Source organism: Equus przewalskii, chromosome 10, assembly GCF_037783145.1.
Source record: "Equus przewalskii isolate Varuska chromosome 10, EquPr2, whole genome shotgun sequence".
Lineage (NCBI taxonomy): Eukaryota > Metazoa > Chordata > Mammalia > Perissodactyla > Equidae > Equus > Equus przewalskii.
Window position 1 is genome coordinate 10700833 of NC_091840.1, and position 13356 is coordinate 10714188.

At 37.3% G+C, this 13356-nt stretch overlaps 1 long non-coding RNA gene across 1 annotated transcript in view; it reads left to right on the top strand.

The window, feature by feature from the left end:
* LOC139073855 (uncharacterized) overlaps positions 1–13356 on the top strand; it is a 52163-nt gene that overhangs the window by 11847 nt on the left and 26960 nt on the right. The gene's annotated exons all lie outside the window — the stretch shown is intronic.

The following is a 13356-nucleotide window of genomic DNA, read 5'->3' on the forward strand; positions in this document are numbered from 1 at the left end:
CATATACTTCTACTAAAACATATCATAACAGATTGATACAGAAGCTGGTATGAGAATACAGATGTTTTCAATTAAGTCAAATGTTAAAGAGATCTGCAAAAAAGAAAGAAGTAAAACAATGCTTCTCTTCTCACTAATGTTTTGTTTGGAAAATATAGGTTTTTTTTCATAAAAATGTTATTTATACTCACATGAAATGAGTTGTTTCATTGCACTGGCTTGTGCAATATTTTGATCATTTAGGAGGTATGGGGAAAGGGTAATAATTACAAGGACTGCGAAATTTGTTGGATGTTGCTAAATCCTACTGATGCGCTGAAGAGAAAAAAATGTCAAGCTAAGGTCAGCCAATTACCAACTTATGGCATGGTGTTTAAGTCAAAACCCTCCCTGTCACTATTTAAAGAGACCCTACTTTCTGCAGCTGAGGAGCATACTAAGCCGAAGACCATGTCAAGGGCTTCATTGTAAGAGAAGAAGAACTTCAAAGAGACTCTAGCCAATATAACCAAGTCTGCTGAGCCAAAGCCAAGGCCCTGAAGGGAATCAATAGGACCCTGAAACTTGGGATGAGCCATTCAGGTATATGGCATCCCCAAACTCTGAACCCCAACCCCTGCATGGACTGATGGTTCACTAGCTCTTGCTAGAGGCCAGCAACTATCCGCTTACCTGAAGGTGAAGCAGAGAGCTCATGCCTTGAAAGACAATACTCGTTCATCTCAAGATTTGCCTTTCCTACCTCTTCCCTGGCAACTAGACCTATAGCTAGGGTCAAGCATTGGGAGAGCCCAACTGGAAATTTGGGTCCTGCTAAGCAGGTAGGCGATTACACAGATTGAGATGTAACGTCTGTTAATATATACTGCTAAGAATGGGGAGAACAGGCTTGGAAGCAAACTTGAGGGTGCTCTACAGGAGAAGGAAAGCAGAATATAAAACTGGGGGGGGGGGAGTTTGCTGTTAGGATGTACTGCCATTTTTCAGGATTTAATGCTTCGGCAAGGGCCTCTGGAGTCAGTATAGCTGATTCTAAATGCAGCTGGGATGGCCACTGGAAGCTTAGGAGAAAGTTAAATGGCTGATATTAAGTGATGTAGAGAGTCCAGAAATGCTTAACAATGTATTGAAAAAGGATCAATGGATTCAGAGAGATGGGCATGCTAAAATGGATCTATGAGACACAAGAACACTCTGGATCGCCATGTTCTTTAGAACTCAGAAGACAGTCCTGATAACACCTGGGTATGAGGACTAAGATGTAATATTATTCTGGATAACAGGCATGCTGACATTAAAAAAATTACATACAAAACAATCATATGTATTATATAATAAATACAGAAAACAGGAAAGAACCAAAAATATATCAGAGGTTTAAAATACTATTTATGATGCAAAGAAAACTACTGCATTGTCTTAGTTAATTTTTTCCTCTGCAAATTTTATGTAATTGAACATCATAATTACAGATTTCTACTCTGCTTTTAATAGTCTTGCATGAATATTATTGCAAAACAGTCTTGATAACCACCATTACAGTGACAATAATATTTCACTAATTTACATGATTTATTTAACCATTGTAGATTTTTAAATTATATTAACCTACATTGAAAATTTTTTATTAAACCCATAGGATATATTTATACACTTTTTTTTGTAAGAATGCCTATTTCATATCTCATCATACCCTTAGCCAACAGTGGATATTCATTCTTTATCAATAGACTAGACAATTTCAAAAAAGAGCTGGAACTTATTTTAAAAGTTTTACTGGAGAGAGGTGTCAAGATGGTGGCATAGGCAGACTCTGAACTCACCCCCTCCCACGGATACAACCAATTTACAAATACTCTGGGAACAATTACCCCTGAGAGAGAACTGAAAACTAGATGAAAAGAACCCCAGCAACAAGGGAAGTCCTGACTGAGGTGGAAGAGGCAGAAATTCCTTTCTGGAGAGAAAAAATGCAACCTTCACAAGCCGTGGTGCTTCGCAGCCAGCCAACAGCAACTCTAAGGTATGCAGCCTTCCCTAGAGGAGTGGGGGATCTGAGTGGGAGAACATTACTGCTATAAGCATCCTTTGGACAGAGCACAACTGAGATGAGTCTCATAATATCTAGCTTTGCTGGCTACTAACAACAATGGGGAATACCCCCAGAAAAGCTATCAGACATAAGGGGAAAAACTCCAGCTTTTAAAGGGCCCACACACAAATTCACCCATTCTGGAAAGCAACCTAAAATCACCAGAAAGAAAGGGTCTACAGTCCTTTGGTGAAAAGAGACTCACCTGATTGGCTCTGGGTGCATCTTGCTGAGAGGTGACACCTCTGCAGGGACTGAGACATTGGCAGCAGACATTATTGTGACCGTAGTATAGGAGTGCTGACACAGATGCTGGCAGATGCCATTGGAGTTCTCCCCGTGGCCCATTAGCCCAAGGTCTGCCCCACACACTAGAGCACTGATCTAATCCAGCTCAGCCAGGGAGGCAGCCTGCCCTAGGGACTGGCAGCACCCAACAACAAGCTGTCAGGCAACTTATGGTCCTGCATAGGCTGGGAGTCTGGATCCTCTGAAGCCAGGCAAACGCATCTGCCTCTGTGGGGCAGGACATGCATGAGGATCAGGTAGAGTGTGTGGGGCATTGATGGAGTGTGTGGGGCCTATGCAGTGGGGTGATTGGATCCACTTCAGGGGATCAGGATGCATGCATGGGGCAGGACTGTGTTGATGGTGTATGTAGCTCTGTGGGCAATGGGACTTATCAGCAGCTGAAGACTTGTGCTTCTCAAATAGCCACATAAGGGATCAACTCCACCCTCTAAAGCCTGAAACAATTGTGTGCTCCTGTGCCTGGGGCCAGCCCCACTCAGCTGCGGTCATGATAGTGCTAACAACAGCCTTGTAGGCTGGAGATCTACAGCAGTGATAAACCCCTGAGCCTAGCAAACAGCCACACTAGGGGCCTACTCACCTAAGAGAAAAGCTGCAACAAGAATGTGCTATTAGACCTTGCAGCCAATTGCATTAGGGCTCCACATGCCTGATAAAGTGACTGAAGAGTCCAAAGCAGCCACATGCAGCTGAACATTACAACCAGCCAGCCAGGGGGACAGCCTAGCCTCCCTGAGCACCAGGAGCAAAGGCAACCCTGCCACAAAAGAAGGACACATGTAGCCAACACAGGGGTCACTCCTGGAACATTTGGAACTGGTGATGAGAGGCAAGCACACTGCTGGGCCTCTTAAGGCATCTCTTACATAAGAGCAGCTCTCCAAGTTCAGAAGACATAGCTGACCCGCATAATACATAGAGAAAAGCACAGAGAAAGAAGCAAATTGAGGAGGTAAAGGAATACATTCCAAGTGAGGGAACAGGACAAAACCCCAGAAAAAGAAGTTAATGAAACAGAAATAAAAAACCTGCCTGACAAAGAGTTCAAACAAAAAGTCATAAGGATGCTCACTGACCTTGGGAGAAGAATGAATGAACTCACTGAGAACATCAACAAAGAATTGAAAAATATAAAAAAGAACCAATCATAAATGAAGAATACAATACTGGAAATGAAAGATTCACTAGAGGGACTCAATAGCAGAGTAGATGATACAAGGAGAGCTGATCAGCAAGCTGAACAAAAGAGTAGATGAAATCACTCAAGTTGAACAGATAAAAAAGAATTAAAAATAATGAAAACAGTCTGAGGGACCTCTGGGAGAACATCAAGCGCACTAACATTTGTATTATAGGTGTACCAGAAGAAGAAGAGAGACAAAGAGGCAGAGAATCTATTTGAAGAAATAATAGCTGAAAACTTTCCTAACCTAAGGAAGGAAACAGACATCCAGGTACAGGAAGCACAGAGAGCACCAAACAAGATAAACAAAAAGGCCCACACCAAGACACATTATCATTAAAATGTCCAAAATTAAAGATAGAGAATCCTAGAAGCCTCAAGAGAAAGGCAACAAGTTATGTACAAAAGAAACCCCATAAGGCTATCAGCTGTCTTCTTAGCAGAAAGCTTACAGGCTAGAAGGGAGTGGCATGATATCTTTAAAATGCTGAAAGGAAAAACCTACAGCCAAGAATACCCTACCTGGCAAGATTATCTTTCAGAATGGAAAGAGAGAAAAGAGTTGCCAAAACAAGCAAAAATTAAAGGATTTTATCACCAAGAAACCAGTTCTACAAGAAATGCTAATGGGACTTATTTAAGTGGGAAAGAGAAGACCACAAACAGGAATACGAAAATTATCAAAAAAAAAAAAAAAAGAAGGCAATTAAATCACTGGTAAAGGCAAAAATACAGTAAAGGTAGCAGATCAACCACCAATGAAGATATTACGAAGGTCAAAAGACAAAAGTACTGAAATTACCTATTTCAATGATAAGAGGATAATGGATACACACACACAAAGAGGTTAGATATGATATCAAAAACATAAAATGTGGGAGGAGGGAAGTAAAAGAGTAGAGCCTTTAGACAGAGCTCAAACTAAAGAGATAATCAACTTGATAGAGATTGCTATATACATAGATTATTGTATATGAACCTCATGGTGATCACAAACCAGAGACCTATACTAAATACACAAAAAATTAAGAGAAAGGAACTCAAATATAATACTAAAGAAAGCCATCAAACCACTAGGGAAGAGAGCAAGAGCAGAAGAAGATAACAGAGAAGAATTACTAAAACACCCAGAAAAAAAGTAACAAAATGGCGATGGGTACATACTTATCAAATAGCTATTTTAAATGTGAATGGACTAAATGCTCCAATCAAAAGGCATAGGGTGGCTGATTGGATAAAAAACAAAACCCATATATATGCTTCATACAAGAGACACACTTCAGACACTCACAAACTGAAAGTGAAAGAATGGAAAAAGATACTCCATGCAAATGGCAAAGAAAAGAAAGCAGGGGTAGCAATATGAGACAAAATAGACTTTGAAACAAAAACTGTAACAAGAGACAAAGAAGGGCACTACATAATGCTAAAGGGAACAATCCAACAAGAAGATATAACATTTCTAAATATCTATGCACCCAACATAGGAGCACCTAAATATATAAAGCAATTATTAACAGATATAAAAGGAAAATTAGACAGTAACACGATAACAGTAGGAGACTTTAACTCTCTACTTACACCAAAGGATAGATTATCCAAACAGAAGATCAATAAGGAAAGATTGGCTTTAAATGACACATTAGATCAGATGGACTTAGTAGACATATACAGAACATTCCATCCAAAAACTGCAGAATACATAGCCTTTTCAAATGCACATGGAATATTCTCCAGGATTGATCACATATTAGGCCACAAAACAAGTCTCAAAAAATTTAAGATTGAAATACCACCAAGTATATTTTCTGACCACAAAGGTATGAAACTAGAAATCAACTACAAGAATAAAATCAGAAATGCCACAAATAAGTGGAGGTTAAATAAAATGCTACTGAACAACGATTGGGTCAATGAAGAATTCAAAGGAGAAAGGGGGAGGGAAGAGGAAGAAAGGGGTGATTAGGCACATGTGTGTGGTGATGGATTGTAATTAGTTTTTGGGTGGTGAACATGACATAATTTACAAAGGAATTGAAATAAGGAAGTATACCTGAAATTTATATAATGTGATAAATCAATGTTACCACAATAAAGAAAAGTGGTTTAGAGAAGTAAATAAAGTAGACATCAAAAAAAAAAGTTTTACAAATCAAATGGAAGGCTCTGAACTGAAAAAAAAATTATAATTGAAATTAAGAACTCAACAGATTGCAGTAGATTAGATAGAACAGAAGAATGATTTGATTATAAGAGAGGCAAAATATCAGACTAAACCCCAAAAAGAGAAAACACAGAAAAGGACATAAGAGATACATGAAACATGGTGGAAAAATCTAAAATACATGTAATTTGATTCCCAGAATAACAGGTGAAAGCAAATGTGTCAGAAGCAATATTTGAAGACATAGTGGCCAATAATTTTCCAGAAATGATTAAACGCATCAACCCACAGATTTAAAAATTAAGCAAATCCCAAACAGGATGAATAAGAACAAAACCACACATAGGTTTATCAAATAAAAATGGCTGAAAAGAAAAGACGAAGATAAAATTTTAAAATCACCTAGAGAAATGAATAAATTCCCTTTAATGGAAATACAATAAGTTTGATATTTGACTTTTCAACACAAAAGATGGCATCCAGAAGACACTCCCCAGAAAAGTTAACCTATAATTCTGTATTGATCAAATGTTTTCAAAAATGAAAGGGAAATAAAGATATTTTCAGAAAAAAACAAATACCAAGATAATTTGTCATTAAATTAAATACTAGCAACATTAAATACTACCAACATTAAATACTAGCGATGTTCTTTGAATAAGAGTTCTTTGAAGGAGTATGATCCCAGCTGGAAGTGCTAAACATAAGACATACAGAACAAAAGAAGAGTAATTATATGGATAAGTCTAAATAAATATTGACTTTAAGTAACAATAATGCCATACAGGAGTTAAAATATATGTATACGTGAAATAAAAACATGACAAAGTAGAAAAAAAGATAGAAGGGGAATTGGAGTTGGTATCCTAAAGTCCTTGCATTGTCCAGGAAGTGATAAAAGCACTAACTCATAGTTAGAGATTCATTTTGTACTCTGGAAGTCAATAAAAGTAGTAATGTACAACTAACAAGCTAATAGAGGAGGAAAATAAAATAATAAGAAATATTCGATCATTCAAAAGAGAAGAAAAAGAAAACATGGAAAATATACCATTAACAGTAATATAACACAGTAAATATATAAAATAATACTTCAAACTGGAAATATTGAAAAACTAAGTAACCCAAATGTCCATTAATAATATAATAGATAATTAAATTATGTTCGTGCAGCAGAGTATTATATAACAATGAAAATGAAAAATCTATGTTAGAGATAAAATAAAGAAATTATATAAACATAATGTCAAGAAAAGATGCCTGACCCAAAAGATTTCATTTGCATAAGATTTTTAAAAACAAAGTTAATATATGAGTTACAAATTTAAAAAGTGACTATCTTTGTGCAGAAGTAATCACAGAGAGGGAATCAGAGGGAATTTCTGGGGTGCGGGTGTGTTCTATATCTTGATCTGGGTCATGGGGTCATGCCCTTATCTTGTACAATTTCATCAAACTGCATACTTGTGCAATTTTCTGAAATTGTTCTATATAATTAAAAAGTAAGAAACTTTACTTGAAAAGCAATTGGTGAAGTATCTTTAAATATTTCACATCTCATCAAGTATTGCTCAAAACACTAAGATTTAATGTTTTAGATAGTATCTGTTGGCAGTATAATCTGTTCCCTTTTTTTTTTTACTGCTTATTTATCACTTTCCCTATACAATTTCTATGATTTGGTTTATTATCTGGCAGACCAGTCCCTCCTTAAATCTCTTTTTTAATTTTTGAAAGTATCACCACTAAGGGAAAATAGATTTACATGTTTTAAAAGTTGGTAATTGCTTGGTTTATCTGATAAACCAGAACATATATATTGTTCACAGTATATGATGATCATCATGAAGATGATGATGATAATTATCTTTTATTGACAACATTTATTGAGCACTTAATTTATACCAGGCATTGTTCTAATCACATACACACACTAACTTGTTATCCTTGCAACAATCCTGTGCTATATGAACATGCTTCAAAAGATAAGACCTTGTTATTTGCCAGTTTTATGTTGATTTAATGTACTTAGGGCACTTGAAAAATATAAAAATATTATATTTATGACTAAACAAAAAATGTATTTCTACGTATAAAAATGGTTTTACTGTTATTGAAATTATTTTCTCAAACTTCTTTCCGTTTCTTGGTAACCATTTCTTTTATTCTGCAGTAGCTTTAAAAATGGTTTTTCAAATAGTATAGAAGTTCCTTCATTGGCTTTTTTCTCATTAGCCCATCTATTTCTTCTTGGATGTGTTATTTTCCTTCTTGTTATGGAACTAAAGGAGGCATTTGTACTTTGCAGGAATTTTTCACATTATATCTATAAATTATTACATGATGATGTTCTCAGCCTCATCAAAATTGTCAGCTGGTAATATGTTTTTTAGAGGATCTGTTGCTGAGGAGAAAATCTGCTACCTAACAAAACCATCCACAGTGATCTCAATTTTGTAATAACCTTTGCTCAAATAAAATATTTGCTCTCTGAAAGTACTAAAGAATAAATAAGGGCTTTTTAGTCAAGACATCAGACTTAGTATAATTAGATGTTTATGGTTCTGTGGCATTGGGGACAGATGGGAGAACAGCCATTAGTAAGTTCACAGCTATTATCACTAATCATTACCTCCTCATCTTTCTCTTGCCATCAGTAATGGCGATTATCTGTGGTTTGCCCGTTAGTGTTTTCTTGATTTGTTTTTTTTCCTGATAAATTTTTAAAATATTCTTACCAGACCTCTGTCCACTCTTAGCTTCCCCTAAATGCCTCGCTTTCCCCATTTCCTATGTCATTTGTTAATTGACTTAAAAAATAATCTGATTGTGTCTATGATGAACTGAATTCTGGAAACAAAGCCTCACACCTGTTGTCAGCTCTTTCCTTAATGATTTGACTACATTTCATGAATGGAGCACTTAATGGTTGTTGAGGAAACGAGGATTTATTACCTCATAAAGAAAGACTTACTGATTAGTGCATTACTGCTTCCTCCAAATTGTTTTCATTTTACTCTGTTTGTCAGAAGGTAAGGGGAGGGCATGGCTAGACTTGGAAAACATTTAATTATTCCAGGAAAACCATTCATGTACGTGCTAACAGACTGGCTTTCCTGAAATATCAAGTTGTAAAGTTTATTCCAGGTCCACAGACATCCAAGTAACTGAATCCCTCAGTTTAGCTAGTTTGATCCATGTTGTGACAACATAAATGTACACACTCAGACACCGTTTATAGGAATCAGTACCGGAAAAACTAGTTAGTGAATGCTTTAACCTTAGGTTCCAAAGGTGGGTCTGTCTTGGTAAAAATTAAGGTATGGATTATAAATTCAATGACATTATTGATAATAATAATAATAGCTAATATTTACCAGGTGCCTACCGGTAGCCAGGCACTATGCTAATATTTTATATGCTTTATATAATTTAATATTTACAAAAATTAAGTATAAGCTATTATTTTTTTCCATTTTCTTGATAAGGCAACAAAGCTGTAGAAAGACTAGATATTTTGCTCCAGGACACTCAATTGGTAAAAGTCAGAGACCGGTGTCGACTCAGATGTTTGACTCCACAATCCAGACTTTCAACCACTACTTTATTCTGCCTCTTGTCTGAGACTTTGAGCATCCATCTCAACTTCTACTCAGTTACTGGTTGCCAGAATAGAGACCTGCATTACGATTGTGCTAAAAACCCATTTGAGATTTTTTTATCATGTATTTAAAGTGGAAATTGGTAGCATGGTTCTGCATTTTTATTTTGTTTTGTTGTTTTTCCATCTGTGTAAGACTTCTTGGGTCCAGGCCCAGAATAGGCAGAGGTGGGGTTAGCCAGGGTTAGCATTTTGCAGGGAAAATATAGGAAGGTTTTGTTTGAAGAGAAAGTTGAAGGAATTTTGGGGTCTGGAATCTAAGCTGTATGCGGAGGAGAGTAGGTGGATGAGGCGATAGAGAAATAGTGGTAGGGTCATGGGCCATGTATGGAGATGGTGAAGACAGTAAGAATGTTGGCAAGCATAATAAGACAGAAAGGTAGTCAGATACTAAAATATTTCAATGAAGAAGGGGAAGTGATTGGAAGGTTGGTGGAAACTGCCACAAAATGTGTTGCAGGTGACATTATCTGATGGCTTTCTAATGTATTTGAGGAAGGAGTGAAAAGGAATAGTATGAGAACAGCTGTCAACAGCAAAGCAAATACCCAAACTGTCTTAAATTATAATTGTATTTGGAAAGTGAATAGAACAACAGCCACCATTTGAGAGGAGTGTAGGGAAAGCAGTATCCTGAGAGATAACAAAGTTTCCATTACAGAAATGGTACTCAAAGTGTGGTCCCAAACCCAGCAGCAGCAGCAGCAGCAGCACCTGGGAACTAGATGGAAATGCAAATTCCAGGTCTCTACAATAACCCTACTGAATCAGAGACTCAGAGTAGGTCCCCTCAATCCGTACTTTTACAAACATTCTAAGCGATGTTGGGAACACTTACGTTTGGGAAGCACTTGTGTTAAAGCAAAAATATAAGAGGAATTTTCAGAGAAAAGAGTTAACATACAGGGAGTTTAACTGATGACAGCATAAGTTTCCAGAGGTCAGAGTGAGTGGGAGGGTTTGAAGGAATGGAACCACGGGAGATTGAGGCATAAACATATTCAGGCGGCAATGGGTGTCTGGGGGACTTGGACATCTGCTGGTGGTTGGGATTGGTGTCATTCATCCTGACAGCCTCTTAGCGGAAGGTAGGAAATAAATCATAATTAGATTTTTAGGAGAAGCAAGAACCCATATGATAAGGAAGATGTGACACTCTTTGCACCTCTCTTGAATCTGATATCTTCGATTACCTATGACTAGGTTCAGAAGTAGAATCAGTTAGAGGATTGCACAGCAAACAAAGAAAACATTTACCAAGAAAACCAAGACTTCCAATTCAATGACGTCATTTGCATTGTACTGCTCCACTCACTGACATAACCTTTAACTAGTTAGAAGCTGCAGAATAACGTGGTTAGTTTGCCCTACCATTCACAAAATATACTACAAAGCTGATTCATAGATTTTTCTCTACACCTTGGACTTTGGAAAAGAAAAAATTAATAAAGCAGGCTTCCTTTTCCAAAAATCAGAAGAAATGATTTTTAAAAATCAGACTTTGGAATCCCAGCCCTTAATCAAAAACAGAACATATCAATGTTAATAAAAATATAACAGAGGCTGATCCAATGACCCAACCTTCTTAGTAACCAATTCCCTGTATCTGATCAAAAATGTCATTTCTTTGGAAACATTCAATATGTCAAAGTAATACTTAATGATCCAAGAGAGATGTGAACCTGTGTTATATCCTTCACTCTTCACTGCCTCAATAACTGATTCATAAAATAGCTAGTGTTGTTAGTCACTCCCCGGGTGCCTTTAAATTGTGTATCATGCTGACTCCAAGTCATACACTTCTATCCTAATCAACGATATATAGTCTGTTTTCCTAAAAAGGTCTTTGCTTGAAAACACGTTCAAAGAGAGACAGTTCTGTTTAATATCTTTAAGAGCACAGTGTATAAGAGGAAGCTGTAAAAAAATTCAGTAATCTAAGACATGACAAATGCTAGGTTATGGACAACAGTTTAATCAATAAAAGCTGAGAATAATGTTTCTATACTCCCAGTTTCCAACCACACCAACTGCATCCTCTGGCAGCTAATATGCTCTCAAACCATCCACCAGAACAAGCTTTTCCCTGCCCAGCCTTCCATCACGCCCTCTTCTACATCACCTGTCAAAAGGGCATGTGCCTGTAGGCTCAAGTAGAGAAGGTGTGTCTTTTCCCTCTTCTTTGGTTTTCTATATGCATATGCCTGCCTATTCACAGGTGCACATGCATACACTCACAGACACACACACATACACTGGATTTACCATTAGCATGCAAAACTTTTTTTTTTTTTTAACAGTTTTCCCCCATTTATTCAATGCACATTATTGAACTCATACCACACACCAGCACCCTGCTAGACGTTTTTTGTGTGTGGTTTTTTTTTTTCTTTTTTTTTAAGATTTTATTTTTTTCCTTTTTCTCTCCAAAGTCCCCCGGTACATAGTTGTATATTCTTAGTTGTGGGTCCTTCTAGTTGTGGTATGTGGGATGCTGCCTCAGCGTGGTTTGATGAGCAGTGCCATGTCCGCGCCCAGGATTCGAACCAACGAAAGACTGGGCCGCCTGCAGCGGAGCGCGCGAACTTAACCACTCGGCCACGGGGCCAGCCCCCTAGCATGCAAAACTTTTTAGTGACCACATGCTGGCTATCTAAGTACAGAGGGCAATATTCTCATAAGAGAGATGATTTAACAAAAAAGAATGAAATACACTTAAATAGCACGGATCAGGTGACAGTAGAAGACTAATGTGAAATTATGATTCCCAATGGCTCACAGTATTTAAAATTTTATTTCTTTTGATTTATTCCTTTTATTTCAGGTATTATACTGTACATTTCCACATAAAAATTTGTTTATTTTTTCCAAGGAATTATTCACGTTTAGGAAAGAGACAAAGGAAAAAGAAAAGAGAGGAGGAAAGAGAGAAAAGAAAGAGAGAAAGAGTGGGTAGGGAAAAAGAAAGAAAGAAAGAGGGAGAAAAAGAAAAAGAGGGAGAGAGAGTGAGAAAGACAGAGAGAGAGAGACAGAGACAGAGAGAGAGACAGAGAGAGAGAGCCAGAGAAAGAAAGAGAACAGAAAGATAAGGCCTGAAGAGCTCCTTAACTTGGTCAAAGTCACACAGCTAACTACAGGCAGTGAAAGGGTATGGACCAACTCTACTTGACTCCAAAAGCTGTGCAATCTTTCCCCACTATGTAAGGCCATCCTAAAATGCACATGCCACAGGGAAGTAGCATCATCATCATTACAGGTGAAATTTCTTAAGAACTTACCCTTTTTCAGCTCTAAATGCCCTACATGCACTAACTCATTTAAACCCTACCACAACCAAAATCGAGTAGTAGATCAATCTTACAGATGATAAAAATGAAGCACAGAGAAAATAACTTGTCCAGATCACACACCTGAAATTTAGCTGAGATGGAATAAAATTTCAACAGCTCACGTGAGAAAAGGCAGTTGTTTGCAGTTAGGAGCAAAGACTGAATCCAAACTACTTAGGTTCTAGTCAGGGCTCTACCACGTACAGCTGGGAGGCCACAGGACCACAAATTAACTGCGCCATAGACCTTGGTTTCCTCATCTATACAACTTGCACAATAGTAATGCTCACTCAATAGCATAGTTTCAAATCTAACGTACGTGTTTAGAACAGCGGTCAACTCATAATAAGTGCTGTTGATGGGTTAGTTGTTTGTGTTGATGTTGTAGCTTTTGTTATCTTAAGGACTGGTTGATGACTATGTTTCATATGCAACAATTGCAGTCCCGAAAAGCAGAGGCTAAGACCCTTTAGAAATATTCTTACAATACAAGGACCTCTCAATTCTACTCAGGGCTATCCCAGCCTCCTTGTCACCTCTTCTGTCCTCAAAGATCTATATACAATTTTATTCTTTAAAAAAAAAAACGCTATTTGGATAAATGCCGGATATTCT